This window comes from Aphelocoma coerulescens, chromosome 5 (assembly GCF_041296385.1).
Source record: "Aphelocoma coerulescens isolate FSJ_1873_10779 chromosome 5, UR_Acoe_1.0, whole genome shotgun sequence".
In the NCBI taxonomy this organism is placed as follows: Eukaryota; Metazoa; Chordata; class Aves; order Passeriformes; family Corvidae; genus Aphelocoma; species Aphelocoma coerulescens.
The window spans coordinates 60,356,482-60,371,481 of record NC_091019.1 but is presented as its reverse complement, the minus strand read 5'-3'; the positions used below and the strand labels follow the sequence as shown (position 1 = coordinate 60,371,481).

General features: G+C 44.2%; 1 long non-coding RNA gene across 2 annotated transcripts; it reads left to right on the top strand.

The window, feature by feature from the left end:
• The first annotated feature begins 1,371 nt into the window (after positions 1–1,371).
• On the top strand, positions 1,372–6,693 carry LOC138110887 (uncharacterized). Of its 2 annotated transcripts, XR_011151144.1 has the most exons (4): positions 1,372–1,545; positions 1,661–1,846; positions 3,416–3,527; positions 6,528–6,693. It is a non-coding gene; the product is annotated as an uncharacterized lncRNA (long non-coding RNA). The 2 variants fall into 2 exon arrangements; XR_011151143.1 differs by lacking the exon at positions 6,528–6,693 and having other exon boundaries at positions 3,416–5,096.
• The last annotated feature ends 8,307 nt before the right edge of the window (positions 6,694–15,000 follow it).

Sequence of the window (15,000 nt, the reverse complement as noted above, 5' to 3'; positions counted from 1 at the left end):
ATATTACCCTGACTACTGAGATCAAAAGGAAGGCTTGGAGGTGCCAAATGATTCGCCTGAGTTGGTATAAGCAGTCTGTAGAAGAGCAGAGGTGGGAAGTGAACCCAGAGCCTCTCACCCAGCAAACAGCACTCTCTGAAATACCATGTGGTCAAGAAAATGGCAATTTCATCAAAATCCAGCAGTTTCCTGTGAGCTCTGACACCTTAAAACAAGTTACATAATTTAAACAAAAATAAATAATCTGTTTATTTTTCTGATAGTATTTTCCTTGTATAAAAACTGGTTGGATTTTTTTGCACTGTTTTCATTGTTATTTGTTGTTGTTACTGTATTTAATAACTAATCATTAATTATTTTTGATAGCAAAATACACTGAGATTCCTGAGCTTAAGTGTTCCAGAATTCCTGCTCTCAGAAGCATTTGCAAGTTAATTCCTTCCTCAGGCTTTGAACTAAAAGGTATTGGAATATGTTGGCATTTGTCACAAGACAAGTCTTATTCTGGTGAAGGATGAAGAGCAATGTGCTTTGTACTATTTTTTAAAGATTGCCCCTTGATTGTCATACCTTGCCTAGTTAAAAATAGGAATGATGTTCACTGCATTGGGAAATATGCTTGCAATACACTTGTGTTGTTTTCAGAAAGGCTGAGCTCTTAATTACCTGCAAAAAAATTTTGCCTGATACACTCTGGCACTATGAATATAACCCCTTAATTAACCATTTAATTCCTCTAAATTAAATAAAGATCATTTAGAATATTATCATGAGGACATTTGGGTCATTAACATCAGCTTTATCCTCTGCATCAAAAAAAAGAAAAATACTTTATTCTTTCCTTGAGCTGGGGTGTAAGGTTTTATTTTCCCGGACGAGCAAAGGAGAGCTTGAATCCTAACTCTTCATTCTGCATTTCTGCTCAAAAAAGAGCACACCCTGGATTCATTTTTCCCACTGTTGTCCCAGGATGCCTGGCCCCAAAGGCTGTTCTGTTTAGGAGAAGGAAGTTAAATTACTGCCCCCTGACAGACCTCCCTGTCAGCTCTTCAGGATGTCGATGCTGGTTTGTTTGGTGGGAAAACACCTAAAGTCAACACAGGGAGGCACTGGAAATAGCATTCAGATGGTCAGGGGACATGCAGAGGGTTGGGTGAAAGTGCATGAGGGAGCTGAGCACAGTAAGGAACCATTTAATGGAACCATTTAATGACTGTATAGCCGTGTTTCTCCTTTGGCTACCAGGATCTCCCTGGAGTCCTGGTCCACTAGCCAGTAGTGAACACAGCTGTTGTTGGTAGATGGAGAGATTTTTCTGTTGACTTATATGGGGCTCAGGCGTGAAACCCCTGCCTTGAGGTTGAGGGCAATTACTGCTGCATAGCACAGACATGTGGGGCTGATTAGTTCCAGGCTAGATAGTGAGAGGGTGTTGATGGTTCCCAGGTAGAAATGAAAATAGGACAGATGCTTTGCTCCTGGAAAGTGTGTGTTTAGGTTGAGGCTCATTCCAGAGGAAGATCTGGTACCCAAAGAAGAACAGAGGTAAAATTAGGTCTTACAGCCAAAACTGTAGTGTGAATCCGCTGCTGCCCAACCCTGAGAGTGTCTGGGTTCAAGATCTGTTTAAATATCTGCAGCAGCACTTCTGTGTGCCCAGGGCTGCCCTGCCTTGTTGGGATCCGGGGACTTCACTTGAAAGCATGTGGAGCACCACTCAAAAACTTTCCTGAGGTGTGCAGGTGGCTGTTTCAGCTACCTGAAGAGAGGCAAAGGCCATGTTGGTCACATCCAAGGAGAAGTAGCAGCTGCAAAGGTTTTTTGAGGACTGCAACTCTGAGCTGAGGTAACCAAGTTCTGCCTCACTCCTTCTGTGCCTGAGGCTGATCTGGGTCTGATCTTCAGCCCAGGAGTGAGGAGCCACTGTCTGTGATGGTGGCAGGTGATTGAAGAGGGACCAGGGACCACAGTTACCAAAGATATTTCTGTCACAAAGAATTGGGAAATTTTTAGTGATAAGAGGGATGCACACTAAGTTCCTTGGCAATGCTAAGTGCTAGGCTGCAGCTCTACCTGTGCATTAATGAAACACTATTGAAGCTGAAACTGAATCTCACTGCAGAAGAGCTGGTTAACTGGGATTTTTTTTTTTTTTTTTTTGTTATCGCCCTCTTTTTTTTTATTTTTGGTCACAGAGCTGTGCTTTTATGCTTTTCCATTACACAATTTTATGCCACTATTGTGGATGGATAAATCTTCTGAGAATGGCTGTGGCTATCCTTTACAGATGGGGGAGGAAGGCAGCGGGAATGACTTCAGTGCTCCTTTAATTACTGATCTCATTAATTACCCTCCAAACCAAGTGGGTTTTTGCTCAGGGCTGTTTCCACAAGCCAGAATGTCCTTCTGGAACTGGTTTACACCTGAAAGGGTAATTGCTTCCTGACTCTATGCTTAAATATTTCCAAAAACCAACAGCATCTCATCCAGCTTCATCACACACCTCCTCCCTCTACAACACTGGGCTTACCCCAGTTAGAAAAGTTCCTTATTTAGCCCCATCTTAAGACAATAATCCAGGCACAGCCTGTAGCTGGAATAGTTTGTCCTCTGCATGCCTGATATGGTCAGGACAAGAATTTCCATCCTGTGGTTTATATCTTGAAATAAACGGGACTGGCTAAAATCATGTGGGCAGACTCAAAATGGACAGGGCTGTGCCTGAGCAGCCTCTCAGCAAACTCTCACCCTGCAGCTCCGTCCACTGGAGTTGCTGAACACTGTGCCTTGGCCCACAGGACACACTGGTATGGTGCCAGAAAAGCAGACAAAAAAGAAAAAAACCCAACCCAGCCTACCAGAAATCCACTTTCCTTTGGAGGTCCCTGAGCAAATGTGGTTCTGGCAAGCAAGGAGGATAAAAATGATCCCCTTTGTGGGTGCACTGCACCAGCTCGGTGCTGCAGTGTTGCTGCTCTACAGGCACTTTATGAGTGATGTGACAGCTTCCCTGACTGAAGTAATTCCAAGTACTGTAACATGAAGTGTCAAGGCAGACAGTAGAAAACATTTCAATCCTTTTCATTAGAACAAAGCACTATTCTCTTGACGGCTTTCAAATGCATATTGTTTAGCTATTATGTGCTAACCTTGACTGTTATATTCCAAGCACAATAGCAGTGGGAGCTTTCTGCTTTTTTGTTCATTTCTGATCATGGTAAGAGGATTTCTCTTTTTTGCAGGGTCAGTAAAATATTCAGTTATAAAGGGAGAAAAAAAGTAAAAAGAAATATTTATGTTGCAGAAGCAGTGAGAAGGAACTCTGAGGTCTCCTCTTGTGTCTCAGTTTTCAGGTAGGTCAGATGGTTCCCAGTATGGATTTTTACCCCAGAGTGGCTTGTCCTTCTCTTGACAGAAATAAAAGACTGCAAGTGCATCCTACCTAGACTGCTCGTGAGATGAGTGTCAGGCTGAAGCTAAAGTGACTGCAATGTCAGCTGCTGAAAGCCTCAGGCAATGTGCAGCAGGTAAACGGTTAATTAAAATTATTCTTCAAGGATACCTTTATGGGAACATGGAGCCTTTCCAAATCTCCGCAGGGAGTTATTGATGGAAATTGCTGCTCCACTTTTTCGCTCAGGGAAACACAGGGTGGGATACCTTAACAGTTTCTGACATTTCATCTGTCTGACCATGAGGTTGCTGAGATTGGAAGATTAAATTGCTCCTGAAAGAATGAGATGTGACACAGGTGAAAGCCAAAGATAAAGATACAGAAATGTGTAAGCAACACATGAAAACCCCTGATAAAGCCTCAGCTCCTTTTAGGACCAGGTGGGCCACGAATGCTGGAGGACAGAAGTTCTTGTTTTCTCAAGGGGCTTTGTAGCCTCTGCTTGCCCAAAGACATGATTGATTTTCTTTGTCCCATTCTCCTGAGTTAACCTTTTCCAGTTTCCCAAATCTTATCTATTCCTCATACTTTTTTCTCTCATCTCATTCTTTATTTTTGAACAACCTCATTTTGTTCCTCTTACAAAACTCTTTCTCAAAGTAAAGCATTTCCCATCCATATCCAAATCCTTCTTCCTGAACTCTTCATCTCTTCCCATCCATTCCTACCTTCTCCCTTGCACCAGCTCCCCCTCTCATTTTTTCCTACCCCAAACTGGAACTCTAAAATTACACTCTCCGGCTGCCATCCCTTCCCCTCCAGTGGATTCAGCTCTTCCTTTTCCGCTGTTTGATTTTTCCTCCTTCCTCAGTGCCAATGCCTGACAGAGGAGTCCCTGATTATATGTCTTAATTGTAATTAAACTGGGCCAGAGCCCGTTTGCTGGCACTAAGAGCAAGTGGCACAGCCTGGCTCATGTCCATACAGCTAAACTCTCTTCCTCCCATAACAGGATGGCTTTATCCTTTCTGCTTATTGGGAACAGCCCTTGGCAAGTACTGCTCTCTGAACCCTGCCCAGACACAGTCTCTTAGAGTACTCCCTAGGACAAGCCAAAACTGTGCCAGGGAGCATGCTAATAATTAAACATTATAGACTGTGCTACAGGCCTTGGTGCTGTTTAATTTACTTGTAAAAATGCAGCTGAAAGAGTGGGAGAGGCAGTGTCCTTGCTTTCAGCTCAGGTATCCACTCACAGTACAGCCAGCATGGTTGGTTTGGCTCCTGTGAGGACAGTGGTCCCTGAAGATCGAGCAAGAGCCTCTGGAAGTATAAACCTCTTCCAACTTGGCTAAACATGGGCAGGTTTTCAAATCTAGTGGGGGTGTGGGAAGCGTATCCTTGGTTAAACTTCTGTCTTCCAGCCACCACCACCAAGTTCCTGCCCCCAGACATAATCTTCCAAGCAAGGATTTCCTTGGGATTTTTTTAAATATGAGTTAAAAAATAATTTTTTTCTGCTCCCCTCCCTGAGGTGAGGATAGCGCAATTCAGCTGAAGGGAACACCCACATGAGAAATTTTAACTCCTGTAGTTAACGCTTAGCAAAATCTGTATTGGCTGAAAGCGGGGTCTTACTGTGTGTAGGTAGTGTAAAGCATTTTTGTAATGTGTGGTAACACCTTTATCTGCCACAGGTGAGTGTGGGCATGCACACAGGCTGGGAGGGTGGTGCTGGCATAACCCCTTTGACAAATCGCATTTACCTGAGACCAAACACATGCCAAATCAAAAGGAAGGTCCTAAGCTCTGGGGGTGGGTTTGGGAATAATGTTTTGAACAGGGCTAGTGTGAAACTGCCAAGACAGAGAGTGTTGGTCCACTGGCTGCAAGCCTGGGATTTTGCTCTGACACAAGGGTAAAAGCCATGTGGAAATCCTCCATAACCAAGCTCTAATAGTTACCCCTCATATTTTTATACCCTGAAAGAGTTTGAGATAAATAGCACATTCACATCCAGGTGTGTTATACACCTGATGCCTGTATACATGTGTGTATATTTATAGCCAGCCAAAATCTAACACCACTACATATTGAACTGGTCAAAGTAGAGAGGTAGGTTATTGCTGTTTCCATGGCTTTGAAAGTGTTATAAGAAACCAGGAATAAAAACAATAAATAATTACTGTGTTACTGAATTCTGATGTTATTTCTGAAATAACTGTGTATATTTTCTGAAGGTTTTGCATGTCTTTTAAGCCTGAAATAACAGGCAAGCAATGTTTTAAGCCACTTTTTTACCTTTTTGAAATATATATATTTGTAGATTGAATCACTGGTGGGTTCTTTGCACCAACAATGAATAAAAGGCTTGAAAGCAGCTTTTCAGATAGTGAGTGCTTCCTGGAACATGTCTTAGACTGCAATTTCAGATTTGGCCCTGCAGACAGTAACACGTTCATCATCTCATGCTTCATGTAACCACCTCTTTGTGTACAGCATGAGTGAGGATGACTGAAACACGGGGGTGGCAAAAGTGTTCTGTATGCCATTTTGTCCTGGGTTCTCCTTGTTTCTTTTTCCCAAGCTGCCACCCTGGGAGTTTGTCCTTTCCCAGTGCAATGAGGGCTGTGTGGGAGGTTGGAGCTGTGCTCTCAGCCCTGTGTCTGGTTGTGTGGTCTGAGGCAGAACATTTACCTACTGCAATGCAGCCCCTGTGCCAGGCTGCAGACCTTGCTCATCCTACCTAGTTCAAGGATGTTGCTTCCTACAGTTCCCTTTTTTTTTTTTAACCCCCAAAAATCCTACGGTCTTTGTTTGATACTGCAAGAGATGTTCACATTACATGTGCATTTGCACACCTTAAGGCCCTCCAAGGCAATGAAAAAAACTCTGGTGGGACTGTCTTGTGTTAGAGAATAAGTAATAGTGACTTTGTGCTCTGTGTGGGAACTGACAGGACTCTCTTGCTGAGCAGAATGGCAGCAGAAGAACATTAGAGCACAGATAAAAGAATTGTGTTATCTCCGGGTGTTGTTCAAGTCATTGGTGAATTTCCCTCTGACTCCAGCGGAGATGGGAGTAGAGCTGAGACACTTGCCTTTTTATGGACACGTTTTTCTTTTCAACTCAGACAAAGCTTTTTGGAGGGGAAAGGCAGTGACTATCAAGACAGAAGATGGCTGTGAAAGCAGTGATTGCGTTGGCAGGTCTGAGTGCTGTGGAACCCACACATAAACGCTTGAACAGGAGGGAAGCGATCTCGAAGTTGGGACCCTCATTGGAGAGAAACAGCCCAGAGCAAGGGAAACACAGGACACAGAGCAGAGGTGAGGGATGGGAAAGCCAGGCAGGCCACAGGACTCAGCACAGTGCAGAGAGCACCCAAATCCCAGACTTTTGGTCTTGCCTTGGGGTGTCACTTAGGTGGCTCAGCAGGCTCATGTTATCAAAACACTGCCAGCCTCTCTGAAAAAGGGATAAAACAGAAGCTAAAACACAGAGTCTATAATTAAAAACATTCAATCAGGATTCTTGTTCAAATAGATCTAATGCCTTCTGCTGATTCCTCGCCCTTCACACCTTTCTAAGTTGCCCGTGTGAGCACTGCAAGGCTGCAATTTGCTTCCGAGAGAAGCTGTGTTTTCTACAAATTCAGAGCTGCTCTGGGCTTTGCAACTGTGCAGTTTTTGGCAGAATCCATCCCATTTTCTTTCTCCTCCTGCCCTGTGTGTGGGTGGAAGCCCTGTGGGGAGGGGGGCGAGGTAAACAGAGCTGAGCAGAAGAGGTTCACGGAGGCTTTCCACTGGGGAAATGGAGGCCTTGTGCTGGGAGCCAAGTGTCCTCAGCTGGACCCACTACAGCTCCTTCTCCCCTCTTCTGCACTCACGGAGGTTTTAAGCCTTTCCAGTACAAGCCAGTGGTAATAGTTTGGAGAGATCTTGGATTTCTATGGATTTTGGCTCAGTCCAGACTTCTTTCCACTTCCCAAGGAAAGTGCACTGATAGCCTTTTGCTGGGACTTAATGAACAATTTTATGACACAGAGCTTTTCCAGCAGTGTATGCTGGCCTCACTGCACAGCAATAATTGCACAGCAGACGTGAATGGCTGTGGGCCATCCAACTGATGACAAAAGGTGTGGTGACAGGAGTGGCTCTCTGCACTTCTCCCTTTCTTTCTCTTCTTCCCAGGTAGGAAACACTGCCAATGACAGTGTGGAAGTTCATGTAGCTCTTTTGTGAACTGAACCTTCTTTCTGACCTTCCTCTTACATTTCAGTGAGGTAAATCAGTCCATGAGGGACACTGCAGTTGGCACAAGGCAGTGACTCTGGGGGAAATGTATCCTTGGAAAACTCCCTCATTTTGCTTGCTGTTGAATCGGCTCACCATGTCTTAAGTGTCCGTGTTGTGCAAAACCTCTGTCCAACACTCAAACAGGGCAAGTAAAAAGAAGCTGCAGCATTTTCTGGCTTTGTTTCAGCAGTTTAATATTGTACTTAACCTCTCCAGCTTTCTTCTGTGAGCTTTGCTTGTGTGGGTGTTGGGGAACCTGCTTTCTGCTGTGCTCTACCATTTGCCTATGTTTTCTACCTCTTCTTGAGAAAGCTGCTGTCCCCACAGGAGGATCTGGAAGGTCTGGCATGCTGAGCACTCAATACCTGTCTTTGCTGGTCACCCTGGGGTACTGAAGGCTTCAGCTCCCTCTCAGTGCAAAGGTTTGTTGAGCCAGGGCCTATGAGGTCTCAGAAGTAATTTGTGAACAGCTCTGCTTAAGGGATAGGGATGTTGTGTAGGAAATGCCTTAGTTCTGGTGGAGAATACGTTACCTTGGATATCCTCAGCCAGCCAGCCCGCCCCATCCAATGAAGAGGAATTCCCCTTTGATTTTTTAATTAACCATCTTCCAAATATGGTGTTTCCTTTTTTAGAGGATGTGAAGAAGGCACAAAGCTAAATTTTCTGAAGCTATTTTGCTGTGAAGGCTCAGCAGCTCAATGCTATACTTGGATTTGGAATAGATACCTGGATTCTCTGAAGGGAGAGAATGATTTTCCCTCCTTCATTATAGATCCTTGTTCTTGTCAGGAACATGACATGCACGTCCCAGCACACCAAAAGGATCTTCAAGCATGTACCTGTCATGGGAGCCAGTTCAGGCTGAAGAATGGGAGTGGTGGAAAGGATAGGGATAATTCTGGCAACACATTCCTAGGGATGCTGGAAGGAGGGAACTGAGTACGCTGAAGTGACAAAACATTGTCCAGGGCAGTGAAAGACAGCTTCTCCCTGAGGGAGGACAAGCTGGGACATGAGGGTGACCCCAGCCTAGGCAGTGATGGGGTGCAGTCCTACAGGGTATGAACATGGTGGGCAGAGCTCGATGGGTCCATCAGCATCTCCAGACCAGGCAAGAAGTACACCAGGTCCACACAAAGGGTACAGACAGTAGGAAATGGATCCAGGTCCAGAGTCAGAGTTGGACACAAGGCTACAACATGGGTCCAAGATAGAACTGGAGATGTGCAGCAGGGTGGTGCAATGCCCATACAAGCCAATAATTTGAGCTGACATATTTTCTAACCAAGATGTGCTCTGATTTTGATCTCTCCAGGGTACTCCTGAATCTCACTTTGTTTTGGATGCTGTATGATAAGAAAACAATGTGAACTGAGGAGAACAGCATTGTGTCTTCCCTAATATTCACTTATGATTAAAAAAATGGAGTTTCATAAAGCTTTTTGAATCTCCGTATCCTTATTTAAAATAATTGATAACCATGCTGGAATTAGTAGGTTATGGATTTTGTTCAGTGCAGTATAGGTAGGTTTTTGGGACAAATGGTTGTACAATCTTTTTCAGATGAATGGTATTATTAGAACAAATCTGCTATCCAGGCAGACATAATCTGTTTCAAGTATTATCAAATATTTATAAGATAAAAGTTGATATTTTTGTCACTATATGTATTTTCCTAGAAACTCAGATTTATCCAACAATAACAGACCAGCCTGTGTTGAATTGTCTTACGGGTTGAAGCATGTGCATTTGTTTTATTACAGTATCCTTTTTATGATCAGTTTTCTTATTTATTTTGGTCTGGTGTTGAGGGGAGCAACGTGCACCATGTGCAATTTATGGATGCTGTTGGACATATCAGGATCAGAGGTAAACATCAACTATTCACAAAGCTCAGCACATTTCCATAGTCACAGGTAGCATTACTCCTTTTGCAAAACACTGAAAAGGCCAGCTTTGCAAGAGAAAGGCATAGTTATTACTGCTTATTGTGTTATCTCTGTTCAACACCACTAATCATGTTTGATTTAACAGTCAAATTTTCCATTATTAATGGAGAATAAAATCCAAGGCTTAATTTCAGAAGAACAAACCCTCTGCTCTTAGCACAGCCATTAGATTGTCCCTCTAATTGTCTTGTTCACCTTTCCCCTTTGCCTGGTAAATCACTTCTTCTAGGCCAGCATTTTCCTCATAAATATTTGAAATATTGGGTTTTAAATGGACAAAATTATGTAAAAAAGGACTTCTTGTCAGCTCTCTAGCTTGTGTAAGAGCAAGGAGAATGCCTGCCTCCTGAAGCTGGCACCTGGGAAGGAGGGAGTCCCCTTGGTGAAAAGCAAGTAATGAAGTTGCGCTGCGAAGCAAAAATCATCTGAGAGCAGAAAGTAGGGCAATCTTTTGAATATAAGGTTGTGAGCCTCCAAGGAGAACCTGTGAGTTAATTATTGTTAGGTTTTCAGTCTCTGGGGCCTCTTGACCGTGTCTTCCTTGCCTTCCTCCTTGACCTGCCAGTGCCTGCCCACATGGAATTCTTTGTCCTGCAGGTCCCTCAGCTTTTTGCTACAGCTTTTCACCTACAGCTGTTCACCTGCCTGCCCTCAGCTTTGCAGGGATGAGCAGGCTTGTGATATGGCTTACACTAAATTAACTTGCTTGCTCCCTGCTCCCTTGGCTCTTCCATTAGAAGGTAGTGCAGACATCCCCTAGAGATGAGGCAGAGAGCTCTGGAAGACATCCTTGGAAACATCAGCCTCAAAAACAGACTGGATTTTTAGAATAAGAGTTTAAGACATTTAAGTGATCAGCTCCTCTCCAGTGTTAAGCAGAGTCCCTGGCTGCTTAAGAGTTTCAGGTGTGTGAAATCAGGGCATCTAACTAGTGACTAGTGACTCCAGGTGTCCTAATACTGCGGTGCCTAAAAATGCTGTACAAGGAAGAAGAGATTAGAGGTAATATATGGACACTAGACAGCTTTGACACGTCTTTAGGCACCTGACATGGGAGCAGCCAACCCTCTAATGACCCAAAATTTTGGCTCCACCAAGTACATAGGGAAGCTGAGCGTTGGGCTTTCCTTTTAGAAGAAAAATTATATATATACTGTGACTCAACTGTATTTCTATATATATAAAATCAAGAGAAATTTTCCATCTGCTTTTAGTTTTGCATACAGAGAAACTACAAAGGCTTCCTCACTGTTTATTTTTATGAATGAACATGTAAAAACATATATACAACTGCACAAATACACAATCTTGAACAGAGGAGAGGTGTATGCATGTACACAGTTCAGTGATGGACCCGAAACTGTGTTTGTGTGCAGCAAGCCCCATGTTTCAGCCTTGACAAAGGGCACAGTCCCTCAGAAAGCACCACTGTGTTAAGAAATTACATTTTTGAGTGATGTGGGAAACTTCCCATATTGGAATGATGGGACAGTGTTGGTGTGACCCAGCCCCATGTAGGGCTGGGGCAGCATGATGCCAATCAATCCCAGCCCCTCCCCTGGATCGAGTTTCCCGAAGAGGCAGACTCAGAGGGTGGGTCATGGGGCGGCTCAGAAGCCTAAGCTGCACCCCCCAGGCGGTGCCCGGGTACAAGCCACGTCCCCCGGTTCGGGAAAATTCCCGGTTACTTGGTTGTTCACTGGTTCTCTGTTATAACTCCGGCCTCTCGGTTTCCCCCAGTGGTTCTTGTTAAATTGTATCCTCCCCCTGGACTGTAACTCATTGGTTGTTTTCCCCTTTCCCCGCGGTTTTCAAATTCCCTATAAAACTGAGGGAAAAGCCTCAGTATTGGATCCCATCACTTCCCATCAATCCCATCACATCAGATTCCAGCCTTCCGAGCTTGTTTGGGTTGCGAAACTTCTAACAATAAACCTGTTAGGAGGCAGACCAGAACAGCCTCTCTCTTCCTTTGTCTCCGAGCTAACGTGAGCCGATCCCATCGGTTCCTGCCATGTTTCCTCTGCCGAGAAGCCAGCCAGCTAGCCCAGCAAGCAGCTCCTTTCCTGATGCTGAAATCTCTTCAGCAACACGTAGAGGTAACGCAGATGGACTCTCTCTGACCTGGGGCACGCCAGAGTTGGTGCTTCGAGCACCAAACGCTGCGTTAGGTTGGCGCCCAATGTGGGGCACGAACCTAATGCAGTGCTTGGTGCTCGAGGCACCAGCTGTGACCTGGGGCACGCCAGAGTTGGTGCCTCGAGCACCAAACGCTGTGTTAGGACAGGTCCCCTCCTGATGAGTGCACAGAGGTGAAAAACAGCTCTGGCCCCACCAGGGCTGCAGCCATCACCCTGCACACCTCGTTGGGAGTCCTGCACAAGCTGCACGCTGCCTATTTGGATCTGCCAGCAGCAGTTTTCCAATTCCAAGCACCATATATTTCCCTGGCACACATATTTCCCTTGGATGAACCAGTCAGTGCCTTGGTGACTGTATGAAAAAGCTGTGCAAAGCCTGGCTGAACACGGAAACTTCTGCACCTTGTCTGTCTTGTGTGCAGGATGAACCACAGCAAATCCTAAGTCATCTCATTGCACTTGGAGTAGTGACAACTCTCCGACACATGGAAAGGGGCCAGCTACCAGACCAGCTCAGTTTTCCTTGTTTAATCTCTTAAGCACATTTTCAGGCTTAACTGCTTGAGTGGCAGAACCCCCATCAGCAATTTAAAAAAGCAATTATTTTGAATCTCTTCAGAAAATATTTTTATCTGCATGATTCTGCTCAGTAGCTGCATATTAGAAACGGTATGAATCACTCCAAAATATTAATTGATAAGATTCATGACCTTAAAAACATTATTAAGAGTAGGGTGTAAGGCATGCACAGTTTTGTTCTGGCCAGAGGCGACACAGCATTTTAATGAAAGAGTGTTAATTATCACAAAGATGGTAGAAAAATCTTTAGTTGTAAAGTTCCCTGTATGATTGGTTGTGCTTTATGCCCTCCACTTTACACAAAAAGACACGAGGCAAGTCATAACTCTGCAAATCCCTACTGAAATACTCACTTTTCTAGAAAAGTATTTTTTTCGTACCACTGTGCTTTTCTGAGCCACCATAGCAAAGGCATGAGTGGCAGCTCTGTTCCCTCTGATCTTCCTGCTCCTAACAGTTCTGTTTTTGTAAGAATGATCTATTGTCTGTAGTTACTGAATGACATTTAGGAAAATTTCCATTCGTGTTTTCTTGTGCATGCAGCGAAACTTCCAACATCCTCCACTGGTTATCGCAGAGTCAGAGATAAAAGAGACCCACTGGCTCACTTAATTTGCTGCGCCTGCCTTTCTCCTGCTCAAGCTTGTCCTATTTTTCAGAAGTGTTTACCTGATTAGGACTTACAATTACTGATGTGTGCACAAGGCTCAGTTCAGATTTCGAATGTTCCCTGAACCTTTCCCTCCAGATCAAAGCTCCCACGTCCTCCCGCACCAGATCAGCCTCCTGCTGAAGTCAGTGTGACTTTGGCTGTTAACTTTGGCCCACGAGCACATTCCCAGAGTGCAGAATTAGGTGAGGGCTCCAGCACTTCGCTGCATCAGGACCTTTGTTGGAAGCAGAATCCAAGCCTTCGTGTTTTCACATTATCAGTCATTTGTGAATTCCTTATAATTTTTTTAATGACTTTTGCAGAGAGCAGTCAGATGCTATTAAAGTTTTACTGAATTAAATTGGAGAAACTAATTTTGCTCTTAGTATTTTATTTCAGTGTGTAACTTGATTTTTAAGGAGCACTTTGTATTGCATGGCCGTTTGCGTTTGCTTTATAAGCATAACATAAAGGTTTCCCTGGAGTCATGGAAAAATTGCCTTCTACGTCCCCTATCTAATTAACACCATGTATGTTGCCTAACTCCTTATAATTCACTCCTGAGCACAGTATATAGAACATGATTGGAAAAATAATTTGAAGCAATGAGAAAAAAATGCCTTTTGTAATATATATGATATGGCCAAATGCACTTCCAATCAAATTATATTAAGAAAAAGAAAGGACAGCACACTGAGATATCTGATGTTGAAAAGAAACACCAAAGGCTTAATTAAAAAGTATGCCTATGTTTTTAAAGGGCACTGTGTTTAAAGCAAAGTAATGAAACCCTTCTTGCTGAATAGCTCGGTGACCCGTCTGTGTCTGGGCTGAGGCTGTTCAGCTCCCTGGTGGGAGCCCTGATCCTCCATCCCATGGGCCACAGAGGAGCTGTTAAGCCCCCGGTGTGTTCTGGTGGGTCACAGGTTTCCAGGAGGTAGAGCAGTCAGCCACTGCACAACTAATTGCAGGGCTGGGGTCTGCGGTGAGTAGATGAGCCTCTGCAGCCGAGTAAATCCAAGTATTGCCTTGCAGCTGAAGGGGGGTACAACTTTAAACCATTCTAACTGGATTGTAAGCGCCGCCTGACCAGGCTCTGGGGGGTTTTTCATTCTTTTTTATTTTTTTCTTTTCTCCCTATGGAGCCTGAAATACTAATATGATTTGGAGAGAGAGCAAGTGTCAGTGGACTCAATTCTTGCTGGTGCATCAGCAGTGGAACCAAATTCCAAATGAAGAAGTTAACCCCTTCTCCTCCACAGTTCTATTGTGATTAATCAGACCATGCGTGCATAAGCCAGGGCACTGATGAAGGCAAGAGGGTGGATTTGTATCCTGCATAAATTAAATGTGGAGGCAGAGCTGGGGCACATGCAGAGGACTGAATCCATCCACAGTCGTGCAGTAACAGTGCTTTTCACATCAACCAAAGGCAGCTTTTGCTCATGCTGCAAATTTGGCACCTTTCCTCACAGCAGGACTCTGTTCTGACCTGCCACACCTTCATTCCCTTCATGTGAGATGGACACTCTCTCCTCCACCTTTCCTGTGGAGACTGAGCTCATGTGAGACCCCACAATCCTCTTGCTTTCAGATGTTTCCCACTGCTGGGCTCTCTGGAGGTTTTGTCACCACGGATTGTATCTGGGTGTTTTAAGGTTGTGTTGCATTTCCTTACTAGAGGGAGAGAAGAAAAAGAGATAGATATTCGTATTTTCTATGCATTCAAAAAATAAACATTCCCTTTTAAAGCTTCTCAGAAGATGTGGTGCCATTTCCTGAAGGAGAAGCAGGGGGGCAAGAGGGTTGAGAAGAAAGGCAACTAGGAAAAAGAATGCTTTTGATTTTAACAGAATTAATGTAATGCAAACACAGAATCAAGTGTGTATTTTGTCAGAAAAATGAAAATGTCCACCCTGATTTGGTCCAGGACAGGGGATGTCCATGAACACCAAAATGGATAGAACTATTCCAGGCTGTGAAG